This window comes from Pinus tabuliformis, chromosome 7 (assembly GCF_031772625.1).
Source record: "Pinus tabuliformis cultivar Carrire ecotype Pingquan chromosome 7, CPIR1, whole genome shotgun sequence".
NCBI classification, from domain to species: domain Eukaryota; kingdom Viridiplantae; phylum Streptophyta; class Pinopsida; order Pinales; family Pinaceae; genus Pinus; species Pinus tabuliformis.
The window spans coordinates 150,268,964-150,290,216 of NC_142293.1; positions in this window are offsets into that span (position 1 = coordinate 150,268,964).

Below are 21,253 nucleotides of genomic sequence, written 5' to 3' on the forward strand. Positions count from 1 at the left end.
CAACAGATGTCCTTGATTTTAGGAGCTCGGCTGTCCAACTAAAGTTTAACTGTTGATCCTGTAGGACAGTCATAACTACTGTTCCTGCAGAACAGTTATAACTACTGTTCCTGTAGAACAGCTGGCTGCTTCTAAGCTCGGTGGGGAGATGGATTGGAGCTCGGAGTTCTTGGTGGGAATCACGAGGAAGGTCCCCAAGACCGTGGACATCCTCTCCTAAAAACCAGCAGTGCCACCTCATTGTCTCCTTGTCTCCTTTTTCGTTGTCTTTTTCCCCCTTTTAATGCCAAAAACCTGAAAGCATCATGCATTAGTCACGTAGATAAAATGTCTACCCTTCTTCCTACAAACAACACGAATAAACTAAGAAATGCATGCATAAGCAGTAAAAAGTGAATGGTTTGAGCAAAGCAAGTAGGCCAAATGAGCCCAAATTATACCAAAAATTGGGGCTCATCATCACCCCCCAGCTAAACTATTTGCTCATCCTTGAGCAACTTTGCCCTGGCTCCTCGTCTTTGGCCGAGAACTAGAGCCCGGAGCACGCTTTTCCTCCCCTGATTTTGGTGGTTCTGCCTTTTCTGCCGAGGGTGGCGCTTCTTCCTTTCCCGTTTTTGGCGGCCCTGCCTTTGCTGCCCCTGGTGGTGACGAAGGTGATGCTTCCTTCCCCTTTCCTATTTCCTTGAGCCGGGCTTCGAAAGGCGACTGGCCTATTTTTCATGTCCAGGAAGTTATTTTTGGGCTCCCCTTTTCGGGGGTGGCTGATGTTTTAGAGGGGGTTCTTGCACTGGGTGAAGTAGGGACGTCCCCTGAAGTGGTTTGGCTACTGGGTGGAGGCTGTGGCTTGCCCGTGGTCATCCTCTTGCTTCTCCTGGCTTCAGATGGTAGAGGGGTCTCCCTCTTCCTTTTCTCCTTCGGTTTTGGAGGTGTACTGAGGGCAGCCAGTGCCAATGCTGCCTCCTTTTCGAGAATGCCAGCCTTCTCTTTCTTGTGTTTTGCTCTCTCAGAGCTCCTTGTAGAGGGCCCCTCCTTTTCAGATTTCGGGCTTCCTATGGAAGACCCTGCTTTGCCCACTTTCGGGCCTCCGGTAGAAGATTCTTTCTTTCCCGCCGTTGGGCTTCCTGAAGAAGGCCCTCTCTCTGCCTTCAGTCTCTCTGTAGGAGGCTGTTTCTCAATGACTTTCGGGCCTCTTGTAGAAGCCCCTTTTTCCAATTTCGGGCTTCCTGTAGAAGCCTGTTCTCCAACGATTTTCGCGCTTCCTGTAGAAGCTTTGGTCTTTGCTTTTGGGCTTCCTGTAGAAGCCTGTTTCTCAATGATTTTTGGGCTTCCTGTAGAAGCCTGAGTTTGTGTTTTCGGGCTTCCTGTAGAAGCCTGTTTTTCTTTCCTGTAGACACAGGTGTCTCCACTTCCGCTTGCTTGCCTGCTTGAGTTTTGCTTTTTGCTTTGGGTGCAGGTGCTGTTGAGGTACTTGGGCTGACGTGGGCCACCTCTGCTTTGTCGATTCTACTCTTCATCCTCTTTTCCCTTGCTGACAGGATAGGTGTGCCACCTTTTCCTTGGTCCTTCTTTTCCTCATGCTTCTTCCTTTGTTCTTCGGCCACTGCTTTGTGTTACTCACTGCTAGAGGAACCCATTTCTTCGATCAACATTTTAATATCCCCATTTTTGGTCAAATTGCGGAAGGATTCCCATGAGAGGGGGACCTTATATGAGTGCAATGCATCTTCCACAAGCAGCTTTATTAACCCATGGTGGGCTATCTGATCAGGTATGCCCTCTCTTAGCTTTGTAGCACACTCCATTAGGGACTGCAGGAGATAATAAGGGATGCTCAGTTTTTGCTCTACAGGAAGGTCAATTCGGTGCCTCAACTCAGTGAGTAGCCGAAAGTGATATGCATACACGATGCTGAACCGGCCTTCACAAGTAATATATTTCATGATTTGCAAACTGACTTCATTCCAAGGTGGTGATAGACTCGTTCTTCTCACCCCGTTTTTATCCTCCAAGAATTCTTCCTCAGGTGGAAAGAATTCATTCTTTGCCTGCTGACTCAGCTTTCTCTCCTCTTTATCCCACGGCAGACCCATAGGAAGTTCTGTGATCCGACTGATATGTTCTGGGGTGAGTTTGAGGCTTAGACCTCTGAAGTTTACTGTGGCCAGTGTCTGGGATTTAGGCTTCAAAGCCTGCAAGAATTCCTCGGCTACTTCATCATCGTAGCCCTGCATCTTATCACAAAAAGGCATCCATTGTGCTCTGGTGAAGAGCTCTACCACTGCCGGGTTTCTCCTTAAGTTAGTTGAATCAGTGGGCTCTCGTCTTATAAACCCACCCGGCATGATGAACACGGTCGTTTTAACTAAAGGTGGCAGATGCAAAAGAGATTTGGTCTATGAAGACAGAGCATGCACATACAAAATTTCAACACAGACTACTTATACCAACATCCTGTAGAACGGTAGCAACAGTACAGCAAACAACAATTCCACCAATATCTTTATAACCCGACCGTGGACGATGGTCTTGCCACTTCTAATAACCAGTTACATTAAGAGTTCAGGGTTACCTCCTTAATTGGCCACCTTTTTCGCGAGGCACCCGCTTTCCTGTAGATGACTACGTTCCTGTAGACTGCGTTCCTGTAGAACTGCACTCCTGTAGAACTGCGTTCCTGTAGAACTGCGTTCCTGTAGAAGCCGCGCGCAATTCTCGGGGAGGACTGTAGTTGGCCGCGCTCGCGGTGTGCTTGACCAGCGTTCTGGTAGCCAACAACTCAGCGTATCAAAGTGCAGAGGAGATTAGAATAGCTATCCGAGTTGAAGTGTTGGATGATAAATGCATGCGCATGATTTAGCCGATTGGATTTTGAATCGGCGCAATCCGTGGCGCGGGGGATGAGCTGTCCCCGCCGGACCGTTGGGCGACGTCATCCATCCTCCGCCTACGTATTCACTTGCTGCTGCATTCATTCCCACAGATTTGCCGCCGCCTTTCCTGTTAAACTCATGCTTCTGACGAGAGTGTTCCCACGTGCATGCCGTTCATTCTCTTTGTCGTGGCCGCCACCCAAACATCCAATTACACTTTAACTAGCCGACGTGGCCAGTCGACTGGCTATACGGCCGCTCAACTATTCAATTTTACGCTTTGCAAACAATTTCAAAGTTAGATTCATGCGATTTGATGGAAGGAAGGGTGGAGACACTTACCTGCGCGGCTGCACACGATTTTTCCAGTTCTCGGACGATGGTGAGCGGATCTACCTGCTGCGTGCGACTTACACAGACCCGGAAGCTCGTGGTTACAGGCTGCCAACGCTGGAGTGGGTGGTTTTGCTTGCATGTGCCCGCGTTTCATTTCGGATGGCGGTGCTGTGAATGGTATCCACTTGAGCAGGTTGAACTGTTACAGGATCCCCGCGAGGGGTCTCGTAACAGTCCTTTCTCCTTGGGTGCATGCTGCACGATGGCGGTTCTGGCTTCTCGATCACAATCCCGGAGCTCTTGATGCATGTGGTATGAGATTCCATCATTTGTTAACTTTGGAAATGGCTTTCCCGCGAGAACTCATCGATTTTCTTTGTTTGTGCAGGGACTTGGCCGCATGTCGACATGGGTGGTGGGGCATGGTGACAGCAACGTGCAAGGATGCCAACAGAGGCTTGCATGCATCCAAACCAATCCATGGTCGCGAAATCTCTTTTTAAGATGAATTATGGCCGTCCAAAACTCCTACAGGAAGTTTCCTGTAGACACAGAGCTTCCTGTAGAAAGTTCGGCCTTCCTGTAGAAAGTCTGCACTTTCCTGTAGAAAATCCGCGCCTTCCTGTAGAAAGACTGCGCCCTCCTGTAGAAAGACAGCAGCTTCCTGTAGAAGATTCAAACCATGATAAAATTGCACATACCTTGAAAAACATGGGTGCTCTTGGAGGAGGTACTAATGAGGTTCCTTGACAGCATGATAAGGACCCTTGACTGTGAGTTGAAGGGCTTCCTCTTCTCCATAGAGCATCTGCAACCTGCAATTTTTACCATATTTTGCTTATTGTGTTTTCTTTTTTCTCTTTTTTTTTTTTTTTTTGAAAGATAACAGGGGCGCCTCAAGGAGGTTTTCACCCGTGCCACCTGCCCTGAGCACCTCAGAGAGGTTTTCACTCAAGGATCTTTTTCAACCTTTTCTCTTTTTTTTTTTTTTTTTTTTTTTTTAAACAAAAGCAATAGGAGCGCCTCAATGAGGTTTTCACCCCTACTACCTGCCTTGGGCGCCTCAGAGAGGTTTTCACCCAAGGATCTTTATTTTTTTTTTTTTTTTTTTTTTTTTTTTTTTTTTCAGATATTCTTTCAGGGTGTGCCAGAGGCAGAGGCAGAACCCTTCTCTATGACCAATACAAATTTCTCCATAGTTTTGATAAACTCTTGTCTTGAGAGAGGTCTCTTGTAGATCTTCAATCGATGCCCATTGACAAGCATGGGAATGGCTTCCTCATCAATGGTTCGAATGAGGACAGATCCATTGTCATGGCATTTCTCCACTGTATATGGTCCTAGCCATCTGGTTCTCAACTTCCCCTTGAAATCTTTGTATCTGGAATCATACAACAAAGCCCAATCTCCCGGCTGAAATTGCTTGTCATGGAGATGTTGGTCATGCCACACCTTCCTCTGAAGTTGAACCACTTCTGAGTGAAGGAGGGCCTGCATGCGGTGCTCGTCCAGGCCATTCAGCTGCAGCAGCCTCTCTTGTTGTGCATGGCTGAGATCTAGGTCCAGCTGAGCTGCCATCCTCAAGGTGTTGTATTCAAACTCAATGGACAACAAAGCTTTCTTCCCATAGACCAGCGCATATGGTGTGAAACCGGTGGTGGTCTTCCAAGTGGTGTTGTAGGCCCATGTGGCTTCTACCAGGCAATCTGCCCAGTCCTTTCTGCTGCTGCTCACCACTTTAGTCAAGATCCCTTCTAATGCTCTGTTGGTGACTTCCACCTGCCCATTTGCTTGAGGGTGATAAGGGGTGGAAGTCCTGTGCTTGATCTTGTGATGAGCTAGGAGATCTTCAACCAGGTTGGAGGTGAACTGGCTCCCTTGATCGGTGACCAGCTCTCTTGGATAGCCAAACTTATAGAAGATGTTCTCTCTTAGGAACTCGGCCACCTTTTCTTCTGTTGCTGCTTTGATTGCTTTGGTCTCTGCCCACTTTGTCAAATAGTCAGTACACACAATGATGTAAGTCCTTTGCCTCGAAGAGGGGTTGATTGGGCCCACAAAGTCCATGCCCCACTTCTCAAATGGCTCAAGAGTCACTTGAGGTTGGAGAGGCATCTCATCCCTTTGGGTCGGTTTCCCCATTCTTTGGCATTGGTCACACTGACTGACATATCTTCTGACATCTTGATGAAGTGTGGGCCAATAGTAGCCTGCCTGCAGGATCTTGAAGGCAATTCTCTTTGCTGCAAAATGCCCTCCACAAGGCCCATCATGACAAGTGAGGAGGATATCAAAGACTTCCTCCTCCCTTACACAACGCCTTAAGATCTGATCGGGGCCAAGCTTGAACAGATTGCCCCCGATCCAAGTGAATGAGGCACTTTTTCTGATGATTCTGCTCTTTTCTCTGGAAGATAGGTGTGGAGGGAACTGTGCTGAAACAAGATAGTTTGCTATATCAGCAAACCATGGAGAGAGTACTGAAATAGCAAACAGATGTTCATCAGGCATCTGATCGTCCACTGTTCCATCCTCATCTGCAGACAAATCCAATCTAGATAAAAAGTCAGCAACAACATTTTCTCTACCTGGTTTATCAACAATGGTTAGATCAAACTGCTGCAATAAAAGTAACCATCTAATAATACGAGCATTCACATCTGGTTTATTCATCAAATATCTAATAGCAGCATGGTCAATATGTACAAAGGTCTGGTAACCAGTAATATAATGTCGGAACTTGTTCAATGCATGGACCACAGCCAAGAATTCCTTCTCGGTTACAGTGTAATTCAGCTCAGCTTTGGACAAGTTTTTGCTAACAAAGTAAATGGCATATGGAAGTTTCTGCTCAACTTGTCCTAAAGCTGCACCTATGGCTTTGTTCGAGGCATCAGTGTGGATGTGGAAAGGTAGGGCCCAGTTTGGACCTCTCAGGATTGGGGCTGACACCAACTTGTCCTTCAATTCATTTAAAGCCCTCTGACAATCGTCAGTCCATTTAAACTCCACATCTTTTGCCAACAGACCAAACAATGGCGAGGCTAGCTTGCTGAAATCTTTAATGAATCTTCGGTAGTATCCTGCTAATCACAAGAAACTCCGGACATCCCTTACCTTTTGAGGAGGTGGAACCCTCTTGATGAGAGCAATTTTGTTAGGATCCACCTGCAATCCTTGGGAAGAAATGGTATGGCCTAGCACGGTCCCCTCAGTCATTAGGAATTCACATTTTTCAGGACTAAGGGACAAGTTCATCTCGGTGCATTTGGTTAGGACTTTCCCCAGGTTGGACAATGCTTCCTGGAAGTTGGCCCCATAAGGAGTAAAGTCATCCATGTATATTTCCACTGCATCATGGACCAGCTCCGAGAAGATGCTCAAGATAGCTCTCTGAAAGGTAGCAGGAGCATTGCATAGCCCAAAGGGAAGGACTCGATAGGCAAAGGTACCCCAAGGACAAGTGAAGGTGGTCTTATCTTGGTCTTCCGGGCTGATTTGGATTTGATTGTACCCGCTAAACCCATCCAGGAAAGAGAAGAACTTCTTTCCTACCAGTCCATCCAACACTTGATCTATGAAAGGTAGAGGGAAATGGTCCTTCTTGGTAGCTTTGTTCAGTTCTCGGTAGTCCACACAAATTCTCCATTTCCCATTTTTCTTGGGAACCAACACTAGAGGGGACACCCATTCACTATCTGAGATGGGGTAGATGAATCCGGCATCCAACAGTTTCTGCAATTCTTCCTTGACAATGTCTTTAAGGGCTGGATTCATTCTCCTCTGAGGTTGCCTAACCGGTTTACAATCCTCTTTGATGTATATATGATGGGTACAGACCGAAGGATGGACTCCTTTCATTTCCTTATAGCTCCAAGCAAAAGCATCTAGGTGGTTGGCCAACAGACTACACAGCTCCTTTTCCTGGGAAGGAGATAGGGAGGAGCTGATCTTCAATGCTTTCTCAGGGCCGAACTCCACATTCTTGACTCTGGGAGTAACAGGGTTGGTTGTACAGAGATCCACTAAGGTGCTAGCTTGGGCATCCTCCACCAATTGCTCCAAGGGTAGTGCACTGGAAGGTGGATTCTGGATCAAGGTCTCGATCAAGTCATCCTCGGTTGGGGGGTCTTTTCTAGTGGTATCTAAGGTGCACAGAGGTGCTGAGTACACCTCGTCTTCTTCTCCTTCTTCCAACCAGAGTGGTAAATCATGCTCTAAAGAAGGTTGGGCAGGAGGGTATAGGACTAGCTGCTTGGACATGGGACCATTTTTGATGGTCATGTTTCCTGCCCGACAACTTATGTAAGCATCTGCAGTAGCTAACCAAGGCCTTCCCAAAATGAGAGGATATCCAGTAAGCTTGGCCTTTGGTTGCAGAACCAGGAAGTCTGCAGGGTATTCCCAAGAATCAATGGAGACCATGACATCCTCCACAATCCCTTCGGGAGTCACGGTGGAGCGATCTGCTAATTGCAGTACTATCGAGGTCTTCCTCAAGGAACCCTGAAGATTGAGTTTAAGCATGGTATCCCTGGTCATCACATTGATGGCCGCCCCCAGATCAATCAAGGTGTGGGGGATAATGGTGCCATTGATGTGAACATCTACTACAGGACTTCCAGGATCTAGGTACTTTGGGCAGATGACTTGTCCTAGCATAAGGTCAGACAGTTGTCCTATGACATTGATAGTTGAGGCATCTTTCTTCCGTCTGCCTGGGTGTTTGAAACACTTCTCCTTAACCAGCTTGTTATATATTGGCACATCCTTGATGGCTTGGAGAAGTGGGATTTTTACACACAACTGCTTGAGCTCACCCAAAAGCTCATCTTCTTCTGGGTTAGGTTGTGTGGTGGCTGTTAGTCTCTCAGGAAAGGGTGGAATAGCCTTTGGTTCACTTTCCTGTTTATCTTCCTCATCCTCTGGGGGAGGAGGTTGGCGATCTGGTAGAGTCTTTCCAGATCGAAGGTTGATCTCCTGGATCTCCACAGCATAGGTAGGGCATGAGGTTTCCCCAGTGTATACCTGCTGGGCCTGTCTATTGTTGGGGTTCGGGTTCGGTTGAGCAGGCATTTGAGGTTGCCTTGGAGGAGCAGGAGGTAATGGTTGAGGTTGAACTGGTGGTGGAGGCAAAATGGCAGGAGGAGTGTTGTATTGGGGCCTCCACCCTGACTGAGGTGCATTCCATTGAGGCTGTGGCTGGGTATGTGAGTGATATGGATGAGAAGTAGGTTGAGTGGGGTACTGAGGTGGATAAGACCATGGAGGAGGCATGGACCATGAAGGATGAGCAGGGGGACCCCAGGAAGGCATAGGAGTTGACTGGTTGGGGTTGTAATAAGCTTGAGATGCCCCTTGCATCCCCTGCTGATAAGGTCTAGATCCTTGTGGCCTCCTTTGGTTGAGGTAATAGAGAGGCTCTATGGGAGCTTCGGTCCCTTGGTACATGGCTTTAAACCCAGGTAAGGTTGGACACTGATTTGTGGGATGGTCCTCCTCACAAACGAAACACACTTCAACCGAATGCAATGGACATTCGTTCTTAGGGTGCCTCCTTGTGCACCTAGGACAAAAGACAGCCAAGGCTCTCTCAGCCTCTTCTTTCTTTTACTGAATCCTGAATGTATCAAGCTGCATGGCAATGGTTTGTCTCACCTCACTCTTAAGATCTTCTAATTGGTTTGCAAGCTCATGTTTGGAGAAAGGGACACTAGTTGACAGGTGGTTTCCTCTACCTCGTTTCCGAGCTGCCCTGGAGTGGTTTCTAAACACAGTCTTGATGTCCTCATAAGGCAGTTGGTAAATGTCCCCCCCAGCTAACATGTGAAGGGTATCTAAGAGGTCTTCAGGGACTCCCCGGAGTAGGACCAACTTGAGGGATTCAGGGTCAAGTGTGCACCTAGCCCGCTTATAGCTTAGTTGGAACCTCTCCTCATAATCCTCTAAGGACTCATCATTTCCCATGGACATCAGAAAGATTTCCCCCTTTGTTTCCTTGGACCTACAGTAATCCCGGTACTTGGTGTTGAAAGCTTGCTGCATCTGAGCCCAAGTAGTGATACTATTCCCAGGTAAACCCATGAACCAGCGTAGTGCTGCATCCTTGAGAGTGGAAGGGAAAAGTTTCAACTTTTGCTCATCTTCAGTATAGTCATAGGTTCTACAAAGGACAACAAACTCAAACAGGAAGGTATCTGGATCTTCAGTGGTCAACCCATGGAAGTGAGGTAAGGCGGAGGGGCTAATGTTTTTCATTTTCATCTCTCCATTGGTCTCTCGGATGGGGAAGGCACCTTCTATTCTCTCATCTTCTCTTCTATTATCAGCCATAGCTTCAAATGGAGTAGTCTCTAACTCTTCTTCTACTATAGGATCTTTGGATATCTCAGGATGTTCACCTATAGGTTCTTCTGGGTCACTGTCACCAAAGAGGAGAGAAGGGTGACTCAGTGATGTGGTGGGGGTGTTTGGTAGGAATTTGCCTGATCTATCTCGGTTCCTACGAGGCATGAAATGGAAAAGACTTTCTTTTTTTTCTCTTTGATTGCTTTTGCTTTGCTTTTCTTTTGGTACCTGCAAAACTGAGACAGATTGATCTACAACTATCTATGAAAGATGCAAAATTAACTGAAAGCAGGAAAGGACTAATCTACTTTGCTCAAATGAAATTGCAGGAATGGAAATGCTAGTCTACACTTGCAGAAAGGAAATGCTAATCTATGAAAGCAGGAAATGCTAATCTATGAAAGCAGGAAAAGTCTATGCTACTTTTGCAGAATGGAAATGAAGTGAACTACTTAGCAGAAGGTAAGAGTAAGAAAGTAGAAGAAAAGCAACAATTGCTAATACTTTGACGCTTCCCCGGAAACGGCGCCAAAAAGATGGTGAGCTCCAGTATTGTAGCAATAATGCTACAACTCCTGGGGCTTCCTGTCTCTTAATTTTATCAACCCGGTAGTTCGTACAAACTTGGAAGCGACGGTGCTGTATGCACAAGTACTAGCTCTTGTCGCAGCTGTCACTTGGTCAGCTGGCACAAGTCCGCTAGGGCTCAAGCCAACTTCTATAGGCTCTCAGAAGAAGCTTGTTAAATGATGGACGAAAGCTAGCTCAAAGAAGACTAATCTACTTGGCAAAAATGAACTGAAAGCAAATCAAAACATGGAAACCCTAGGAAACCCTAATTTAACTAGTCTAACCTCTATGATGCAAAGAATGTGAAGGAAACTTCTACCAATGATGCCATTACTTCTAATAAGTGAAAATGCATGAATCTAATCTACTTGCATCTTAAAAGACATGTTTTTGTATTTTTTTCTTTAAGTGGATGGAGTGATTGTGATTTTGTGCTTATTAGGGTTTGGTTGTGCAGATGTGATGCGGAAGGAAGGAAAGCTTGGGAAAGGTTGGGGAGGCTAGGAGAGGTCCCCAGAGATCCTTAGCATCAGTCCACAGAGGTTCCTCACGTTCAGAGGCTCAGCAACCGAGTGAGTGGCCTCCTACAGGATGTCTGCAGGGGATTCTACAGGAAACGCAGGGGTTTCTACAGGAAGTCTACAAATTGCTACAGGATGACCTACCGTGGGTGTTTGAAGTGATGGTGGAGTGATGGAATGGTAGGGGGAGATGTGCAAGGTAGGAATAAAGCTGGTGATGGCTCAGGAGTGGAGAAGTAGGATGGAGAATGAGTGTATGAAGTGGGTTGATGGATGGAAGGTTATAACAACGAAATGTCTAAAGAATGAAGTTACGTGAGGAGTGGAGGAGTTTGGGAGATAACAGAGTGGAGCAGAGGTCAAGGATGTGGTTGTATGCGTGATCAAGACGAAGAAGAAGGTAATAGAACGATGAAGAGCAGTGTAAATAAAACAAATGGCTTATGACTGTCACCAAGATGAAAATTCATTAACCTATGCTACCTGTGCTATGAACTCAATGAACAACAATATAAAGTGTGTAGAGGAATGTGCATGAAGCGGTGATGAAGGTGTATGGTGCAAGAGTGAAGTGCATGGAAAGATCTATCATAAACGAGACTATGTTGCAGCATGTATAAAGTGAAGAACTGCGTATTTTTGTGGTTGGTATAGGCTGCACTCCAATCTCCAAACAGAGATGGCAGTGGAGACTTCCTCAACCTTTTTTCCTTGGAGCTCCAAGAGATTATATCTATCCTCCTATCAAACTTAAGCAACTGAAAGCAAATCACCATAAACTAGTCCTATCTATGCTCATGAAAACGACTAGATTACCAAACTGTGAATTCGAATTGCATGTGAAAATAAACAAACTCAAAGTGCTGGAACGAAATGCAAACACATTACAACACTGAGGAGATCTATTGCTCTCAGGTTGGGCCCTAACCTGAGAGCTATAGCTCCTTGAGAAAACTCAGAACTAGATCAAAATCTGCCTTCTTTGTTCATAATCTGATGTCATGCCAAATTGGCTTACAAAAAGGAACAAAGACTGAGCTCTAGCTCGTACTTCCCAATTACAAGAGTAATGCCAAGGTTCAAAAAAGCTTCTCTGCAAGGCTACGGCCTCAGTATTTATGCAAAAACGATCATCCAACAGATGTCCTTGATTTTAGGAGCTCGGCTGTCCAACTAAAGTTTAACTGCTGATCCTGTAGGACAGTCATAACTACTGTTCCTGTAGAACAGTTATAACTGTTGTTCCTGTAGAACAGCTGGCTGCTTCTAAGCTCGGTGGGGAGATGGATTGGAGCTCGGAGTTCTTGGTGGGAATCACGAGGAAGGTCCCCAAGACCGTGGACATCCTCTCCTAAAAACCAGCAGTGCCACCTCATTGTCTCCTTGTCTCCTTTTTCGTTGTCTTTTTCCCCCTTTTAATGCCAAAAACCTGAAAGCATCATGCATTAGTCACGTAGATAAAATGTCTACCCTTCTTCCTACAAACAACACGAATAAACTAAGAAATGCATGCATAAGCAGTAAAAAGTGAATGGTTTGAGCAAAGCAAGTAGGCCAAATGAGCCCAAATTATACCAAAAATTGGGGCTCATCAGTGTGCAGGGTAGTTAGAGTCTGTAAGAAGATCTGAAGCATTAATAAAGAAGATTATTCTAGAGTTATCTGTGTTTTGACCTATTTAATTCTGTTATGAATGAATGCGGTTATGTTATGATGAATAATGGGTTTATGATTTAATGCTATATTGATGTGTGAATCTATATGTTTACATTGTTATATGTCTGCAAATAATAATATCTATTTACGCGAAGAATATCTTAATGCATGTGGAAGTTATTAGATACTAAGTCGATCTGGGTAAATATGGAGGTAAGGGTAATTATAGAAGCGTGTAAGTAGATAAATCACCTGTTTAGGGTCCGCGAAAGATGATCGTAGACCTTCACGAAGGTCTAGAAACCGAATAAGAGAGGTATATTGATAAGCCCTAAAAGTCTTATCGATCTACATGAGGACAAAGTTAGGGCACAAAATGACATCACTACCATCTCTGGGTGCGGAAACTTAGTTCCAGTATCCCCCCATACTGCTTCGGGTGGGACTTCAGCCCGCACTCCGCGGATTGATTCTGAAGGGGCCAGTAGTGTAGGGATTTGTTTGGCTAAATTAACGTTGAACCTGGGTCAAGGCTTGCTAAGCCAACACTAAGATCTCAAAATATCTATACTTTTAGTGTTTAAAAATAAATTGCTCTTAGTAGAAAGACTCTTTGATTTATGTGTTTATTTTTAAGGTTTTTCTAGTCATGATATTTGATTTATAAGGCCATGTTTGAAAAATGTTGAAATTTTAAGGTTTTTTGTACTCATGATATTTGATTTTAATCCCATGGCTGAAAAATATCAGAATTTTAAGGTTTTACTTAGTCATGTTGTTTGGTCTCTAATGCCATGGTTGAGAATTGTAGAAATTTTAAGGTTTTCGAAGATCATGATTTGGTTTGAATGCCATGGTTGATAAATGTTATAATTTCAACCCTAGAAAAAGGTTAATGTAGCATCACTACTTTTCGATTTTGGGGTGTTTTTTCATTTTTTCGCACAAAAATAGAGGGTTTTTGGGTGAGAGTTCTTGTTTTGAGGTTACAGTTCTCATTACGTTAGTAACATTTTTACAAGCTTATGGAGTTCATTTTCTCAAGTTCTTATTTCATCAATCTCTATAGATAACTAGATACATAAGTGAATGATTTGTTCAAAGAAAGTCTAGAGCTAGTTGTAATAGTAGTTATCTATCTGAGTTTAAAGGGGGAATTGTTTAGGCTGAATATTTTATGATATTTGAAGCTTAACATATGTTGGTTCTTTATGTGTTGTGTACTTGTTTCTCTATCTATTTTGAAAGTTTTGGAAGCATATTTAATAAGCTTTATTTAAGGTTAGCGAATTGTATTTGTTAGACTTGTCTAAATATCATGGTGTTTCAAGGACAAGGGTATGTCAATTAATTTAAATGCATAAACTATGTAACATTTTGTTATCAATCTAGAGTATGTAAACTTATCAGATGCAAACATTGTATGTGTAGAATTAGATTAAATTTGTAATATGATAGGCCTAAAATTCTTAATGATTATTCTACTAATGCTTAAACTTGTAGAATTGCATGAAGTAAATAAAACAAAAGACAAATACATCATTAAATGATATCTTACTATATCCATAACTCTTGTAAATTTGGTTATAATTAAGTATCTAATATTCAAGATTTGAACCTTTTACAACAATACTCCATTTGGTATATTACAAAATATAATTCAATGAATAGACATTAAAATTGAAAAAGATAAAATAAATTAACTACATAAATGAAACACATCACTCAGCATCAATCAAAATCAAGTTTAATCATTTGTAGCAATGACCACATACTTGAACTCATATCATGCTAGTAGGACCCTACTTTAACCAAGTTATATCTTGACATGATTTAGGAATTTCTTCTTTCTATAAATCATTGCTAATAAATAAAATTAATCTATGAGTTGAAAATATATATTGTAAAAGGAAACACACTTTCATCATTGTAAAGACAATTATAAAATCTATTTGCATAAAGGAAAATAAAGAAAATTACCAACATGATCTCACAAAGTGAGCTTGATCTCTAAATAATCAAGGCAAAGAAATAACTACAACACCATAAAGTTAAATTAAACGGGTTGCATCTAAATCTTGAAAATGACAATCAATGTGAAAGGAATATCAAGATGTTTTATTCTATTCCATCACAAGTTGAACATATGCTCCAAAAGTCCCATTTTAAAATGAAGAAGACACTCACTCTTATACATAAATTTGCTTTGAAACTGAAATAACAAATATTAAATGCAAATCCACATGTTTCTCATGTAGTTATAGCAACTTGCAATAATTATTAAGTCAATAATATCTTTGAGATCTTTGCAAATAAATCATAGCCAACCTCATCAAAATATCTAAGACTCTTTCCATATTTTGGATGATTAATTAATGATCCCAAATCCATGGAGAATATTCAATGATTGAAGATGAAGTTTAAATTTGGAGAAAGTGGTAAACATATGCATTTTTAAAAGATTCATTTATTCCTATAATCATGAAAAAACTAACCCAACTTTGAAAGATATGTAAAAGTATGTTATTTTTCTAATTTTAGTCATAAATTCACTTAAGATACTAAAAGAAATACATTGGAAAATATCTTGAACTAATCCCACATAAGGCATTAAAACAGACTTAATACAAGGCTATAGAAAAGCAAAAAAAGATTAAATCAAGGGAAAGCTTGTGAAAATATGGTAATTTTCATGAATCAACATTCCCCCCAGCTGAATATGTTGCATGTACTCATGCAACGTTATATCTCCATGTAAAATATTCTTTTGAACTTGTGTGACCAGGTCTTCCTTTGAAAAATTGGGTAGTGAGTTAGAAGAACTTGAATTGCAGCTAGGCTTTTTGTGGTTGATTCTTGTGTAACAACCACAAGTTTTATAAGTGCTAGTTCTTGTGTGGCAACACTTTCCTCTTGCAATTTTCCTCTTTCTCACCACAAAAAAAAATTGCATCCTTCATCCAACAACAAAAAGATCATAAACTTGAAAACTAAACTATGTGCATTTACTCATACTGATAACCCAACAATTTGCATATGAACCAAATTTCAATATGATGGCTCTTTCAAATTTGTTGCCCAAATTCATGTTGTAGTTGATTTAAGTTCTAAGAAAAATGTATGTTGCTTATATCTATGATTACAGGTTTAGAGGTGGCATGCCTAAGTCTACATAAGACCTCCTATATTGTCCATAAATCATGATACATGAAAACAAACACTTTAATGTTGCCATATTTAACTACTAGTCACGCTTCGTATATGGTGTATTTCAGATTTTTAGTCAATAGTAATGCTTTATACATTAATTTTTCCTACCAAATTCAAATCTGTTATGATATTACTATTTTAGACCACTTCTTATTGCTAAAAATGTGACCATGAACTCATAAATCCATCTCGCATAAAATGTAGTAATGTTAATTATGAGGTGACAAGAGGTCTACCTTCAATTTGTTGTAAATCTACTATTATCTAATTCAAATGGAGGCTACTATAAATTGTCTTCAAACATCATGATTTGTGTTAAAACAAGCCTATTTCTAGCAGCCAAACATAAGAAATAGTCTTTGATTACTAGTTTTGACCAAGTATCATCATTCAATTGATGTGAGTTGTTGTTGAACTGTTGAAATTGGCTAAAATTTGTTTGTTGGTTTTATTATATTATGCTCACAACATTGCTTCAGAATTATTGTTAAATACTTCTTGTATTCTTCTTCTCCATATGTTATTGCTTCAAAATGTCATGGTTGATTTCTAGTTATATTACCTAGCATTCTTTAGTTCATACCAATTCATTTTGAATTCTACCACTGAATTAATCAAATGAACTCAATGAAACAATTCAAAATAGAAAACCATTGCACTTTTTATCTAAAATAAGCATCCCAACATGAACAACATTTCATAAGTGACATAGATCCATCCTCAAACCTAATTTGTTGCAATGATAATTAGATTGTTGATGTAGTGATCTTCTTCCGTCAATTTATGCAATTAATAATCTTGATGTTTTCCAACTTGTGCATTATTCTTGGATTTAATATGATTGATGGGGATTTGATATTCCTTATTTAGTTTTTCCATTACAATTTCATGACATATTGCGCATGATTCATCCCTTCAAACTCATCTTTGTTCATCTAGAACATGTTGCTTTCACTCATTTGTTTTCAAATTTTCAAGTGTGAGGCTAAAAATAGAGTGCTCACCTGCCTAAGTTTCCTTAGATAAACGAATTCCAAAGTCTGTAAATGTTCTCATAAATTGTTATTTCTTCTTCATTTATGTATATAAAATCCATCAAGTTAGCCATTTTTTCCTTTTTCATATTCTTTTTTTATAGGGTCATGCACAAAAATGCATGTCGAGGGCTCATTTTAAGGCCAAATTGAATTCTTCAAAAGGGAGATAGTGTATTTCCTCGTTCCTCACCTTAGTGCAATTCTATATTTTCATTTTGATGAAGAGAATCCCCTGTTGTGAAAAAATACTTGAATTTCATATTTCTTTTATGTTGTGGTCAAAGTATAAAACCACCTTCAAAACATGCCTACATATTTTCTAATATTTTTTTAGACATGGTCACCTAAATGATTATACTAAGCAAAAAACCCGCGCCTTGAAATTTTTTTCTTTGGCCTCAAATACATGCAAAAAGTGTCCTTGGAGCATATTTGACAATTTTGAATTTTTCTTTACCTCCTCACAAGTGCCTTCCTTGGTATTTTTGACATCTGAAAGGTGCCAAAACATGTCCTAGTCATGTAGAAGATCCTCCAAGTTGAAAATTTCAATTTGGATTTGCACTAATATACAAACTAATTAGGGTTATGTTGATGATGTTGGACTTGCCAACATCTCAAGGGATATCCCCAGTAAGAAGTCCCAGCTAGACCTCAGACCGTTTGGAGTAGGAGTCCTGGCAGTGGGTAGTAAAGTAGTGCCTTGACTACGGTAGCGCGTAGAGGTAATTATGATAACTTTGTTAGAAGCAAGTGTGTGACCTTGTAGCAAGTCAAGTGAGATGCATGGGAGTTCTAACACATAGAGGGGAAAAGAAAGTGTGTCCCTTAGAATCCTGTAATAGTATGCAACCTGAAAGGAACACACGAGCGGAATGACATCATAATCTGGAAGCGGAATAGTCCACAAACCAAAGTGACGAGTTAATACAACAACACATATTCAATAAGATTCATACAATTGCATACAAAATAGTTCATACACAAATGTGTAAGTTAAATAACATACATTTCTAAAGCAACTAGAATAGTCCAACTACAATAACAACATATAAATGAAAATGTGTTGGCTCAGTTATATTATAAGTGAAAGTTCCATCCATACATACGCCATTGATGGCCACTAGCCCCAATAGTGGAACATTACAGTCAACACTGCCTGCTCCTCCAAAGAGATGTACTTGATCTACGTTGTGGAGAGGCCAAGGATCGTAGGGAGATTTAATGGTATGTTAAATCCCTTGTCATTTTAATATGTCAACCTGGGGGTTTCGTAAACTTAGAAGCAAACCAAAATATATGGGACCTCAGATGAAACTGTTGTAGGAAGTTTGTTTAGAATGGAAATGCATATTACAAATCTAAACTATTTTGAAAAGAAAAGATTCAGATCTATTTTATGAAAGCATATAAATGATTGGTCAATGAGATTAGTCTATTTTAGAAGATAGAGAAGAGGCTCTTGTTCAAGAGTCCTGGTTGTCCTTCCACATTCCTTCTATAATAACATTGCCAAACATCTAAGAAAGCATGATGAAATGTAACTATGAAAGCATATAAATTTAGTCTAGGAAAGCATATAAGAAAGTGAATGTTGATTCCATCTAGTCCTAGTTCACAGAGAAGAGGCTCTTTTCTAAGAGACTTGGTTGTCCTTCCACATCCAAACTAATTACTAAAAGGAGGTCAGTCTTCACAAAACAAAACATGGCCATAACATGAATTCATACTGAAATTATCTACAAGTATTTATAGCAAAGAAATAAGATGAACATCCAGAATTAAAACTAGTATGTTCACAACTATGAACATTACTCTACAACAAATTTTACTTATCTTGGTATGGGGATCCTTTCGTTCCTCAATGAGCACACATGAACAACGATCGCACCTTAAGAATCAAACAACACTCATAACTCATAATTTTGGAGAAAATGATATTATTCATGCTGAATGAACAATCATAAATATGATGCTAATGAATAACTGAAAGATGTTCACCTTCCTTTGAAGGATGTTCGTCTTATTTATACATGAATTAGGTTTATATACTCAATAAATGTAGATCCCTTAAATATCTACTAGATCCATACTTGTCTCAACTTATCCCTAAATACTAGATACACACCCCATGACACATCAAGATCTCCATGATCTTTCTTCTTGGAATATGGTCCACCTCTTGAGTTGAAATTCTAATTTGAACTTGGGAGGCCACATAAGGGTGCCTTGGAAGCTTCCAAATGATCTACACATGTCATCAAACTCAAGCCATTTTGAGGTATAAGCAAATACCTGTTATTTTTCTAACTTGTAATCATAAATTCACTCTAAATACATGAAATTAATAACTTTGGAAAAATTAAATGTGAACTCATGTAGTAATGATAATTTAGGTTATGTAATGATAATGTGATGGAATGAGGTGACAAATTGAGGATACAGGTGAGAAATAGAGTGAAAGTGAATGTTAATTTGGCGGCCCAACAATCGTCACAATACTCTCCAAGCCTTCTCTAAGTAATGCGTAACCAAAATATTGGCTCCCAAAAGCTTGTTCTATGAGTTATGAGGTTCTATTTATAACAAAAGGGTGGGGTGACCCTTGACATTCCCCTTTGTGACTCTTCGACTACCCTCATGACTCTTCAACTTCTTTACAAATAATTCTTTACATTACATAGTGAATGTTCACATTCCACTAATGACACTTGGAATTTCACTTACAACATATTTACAAATAATATACATCTTCCGCATGTACCCATGTGAAACAAAATAGGCTATAGATAGCCTAACAAGACACAACACTATGACTCTGAAGTTTTGGGCAAGACCAACTCAGCAACCTCCACTTGATGATTCTTGGTCACGTATTAATGCTAAGCTTCGCACTATGTTATGATGTCCCCAAATTGCTTGATGGTGTCTTCGTGATAGTGAACTCTTGCCTCCATAGCTTCTAGGTATATGGTCTTGGAACCTATGTCCACCACCAGTGTGCTTCTGCATGTTTGGTGCACTCATCTCCAAGTCATATTGGGTGTCCTGTTTCCTTAGCTGCTCCATGTACCTTTCGACCTCTAACCAGACTTGGTTCTTGTGCTTAGCTTTGGTGAGGGAACCTGCATCTGTTCACTCTCTTCCTCAGCTATTGGATTTTCCATATCATCAACCTGTATTGGCATTTTTTGTTATGTCATTTTGCCTTGCCTTTGTTCTTATTCCTATTCTTTCCTTCTCGGCTCCCCCTCTTCCTTAGATTCTTGCTCTACTTGCTGCGATCTCAGCTCTGCTCTTCTCTCTTCCTCTACTCTTTTTTTTTATCCTCTACTTCCTTTTGCTTTTGTTGTAAAAGCTGCTTGCATGAAGATTGAATGCACTTTCACTATGCAGCTTTGTTCTCCCTTTATTATGTCAACAATTTCGTCTTTCCCTGATCCTGTACTGGATTGTTACCTTCTACCACTTCTGTTCGTATTGCTGCCATGTTAGTGTTGATTCCTTTTCTGTAAAGAACTGGGCATCTGCATATATTGACAAGTAAACTTGTGCTTGCTCAATTGCATCCCTAGTACTTCTTTTAGTGGTCGCTCTTGAAAGAGCTCTCTTTGGTGTTATGCTACAATGACTGCTCGATAGAAGTGTTCCACGGGTGTGGTACCTATGGGGTAGAATGGACACTCATGGAAAGAAAACATTAGCTCTTACAAATCTAACTTTACATCACGATCAAGAAGAAACCAAGGCATCTGATGAGAGGAATTGCGTAATTTTGACTGATGGGGGTGACTAACTGATTGTGGGAACTACGCATTGCACAGTCCCAACAGTCAGTATGGAAGCTTGATTATTGGATTTGCATAATGCATAGTTCAGTTTGGGTCAGGGCCTGGGAGAGACTGTGCATATTGCAATCTCAGTGACGAGTTTGGGAGACTAGCTCCTAGAACTGTGCAGTGTGTATTTGGAGCCAGCCCAAGACAGGCTCTACACAATTCCATAATCCAAGGCAGAGGCCTTGAGCTCCTAGGTTGTGCAGTGCATGCAGTGAAGTGTGAGACCTGGGCAAGGGGTGCCCAGATCTATTCATGGGGAGTGAGAAAACAAGAAGATCTAAAGGATGATATAAGGATGAGTTCAGATATGACTAAGTGTAGATGTGTGCATGTAAAACAAGTGCAAAAATGGATCAAACCGAAATAAAAGGAGGAATGTGAAGGGAGTCATCGCACGGTGACCGTTGGTGCAAAAATAGGAAAACTCATGAAATGCTTGGGGAAGGTAATGTATAACTTGAAACAATAGTTATACAAGATAGAACAAGTTAAAAATCCATCGGTCATTCAAAAAAATGAGTGAAACAACACTCTCACAAGCTAATCATTGAAAAAGTGACAAAAAAGGCAGCAAAAGGCGATAAAAGCAAAACACACCTCGAAAAGCAATGGCAATGCTTTGAAGGCTCCTTGATCTCCTAGGGAAGCTAGAGCCTGATGGTCGAATGTATAACTGAGCTCTAGAGGCATCCATTACATAGAGTTAGGAAACATGGAATTCATGACGCGTATGCTTGAGATCAAGGGAAACAATGACACTTGGCATAAACTTCGAAAGAGTGTAATGTGTCACCTTCAGGAAACTGATAATGGATCCCTACTTCCCAAGTATGCCATTTTACCTTTAGCTTATTGCTTTTCGGGAA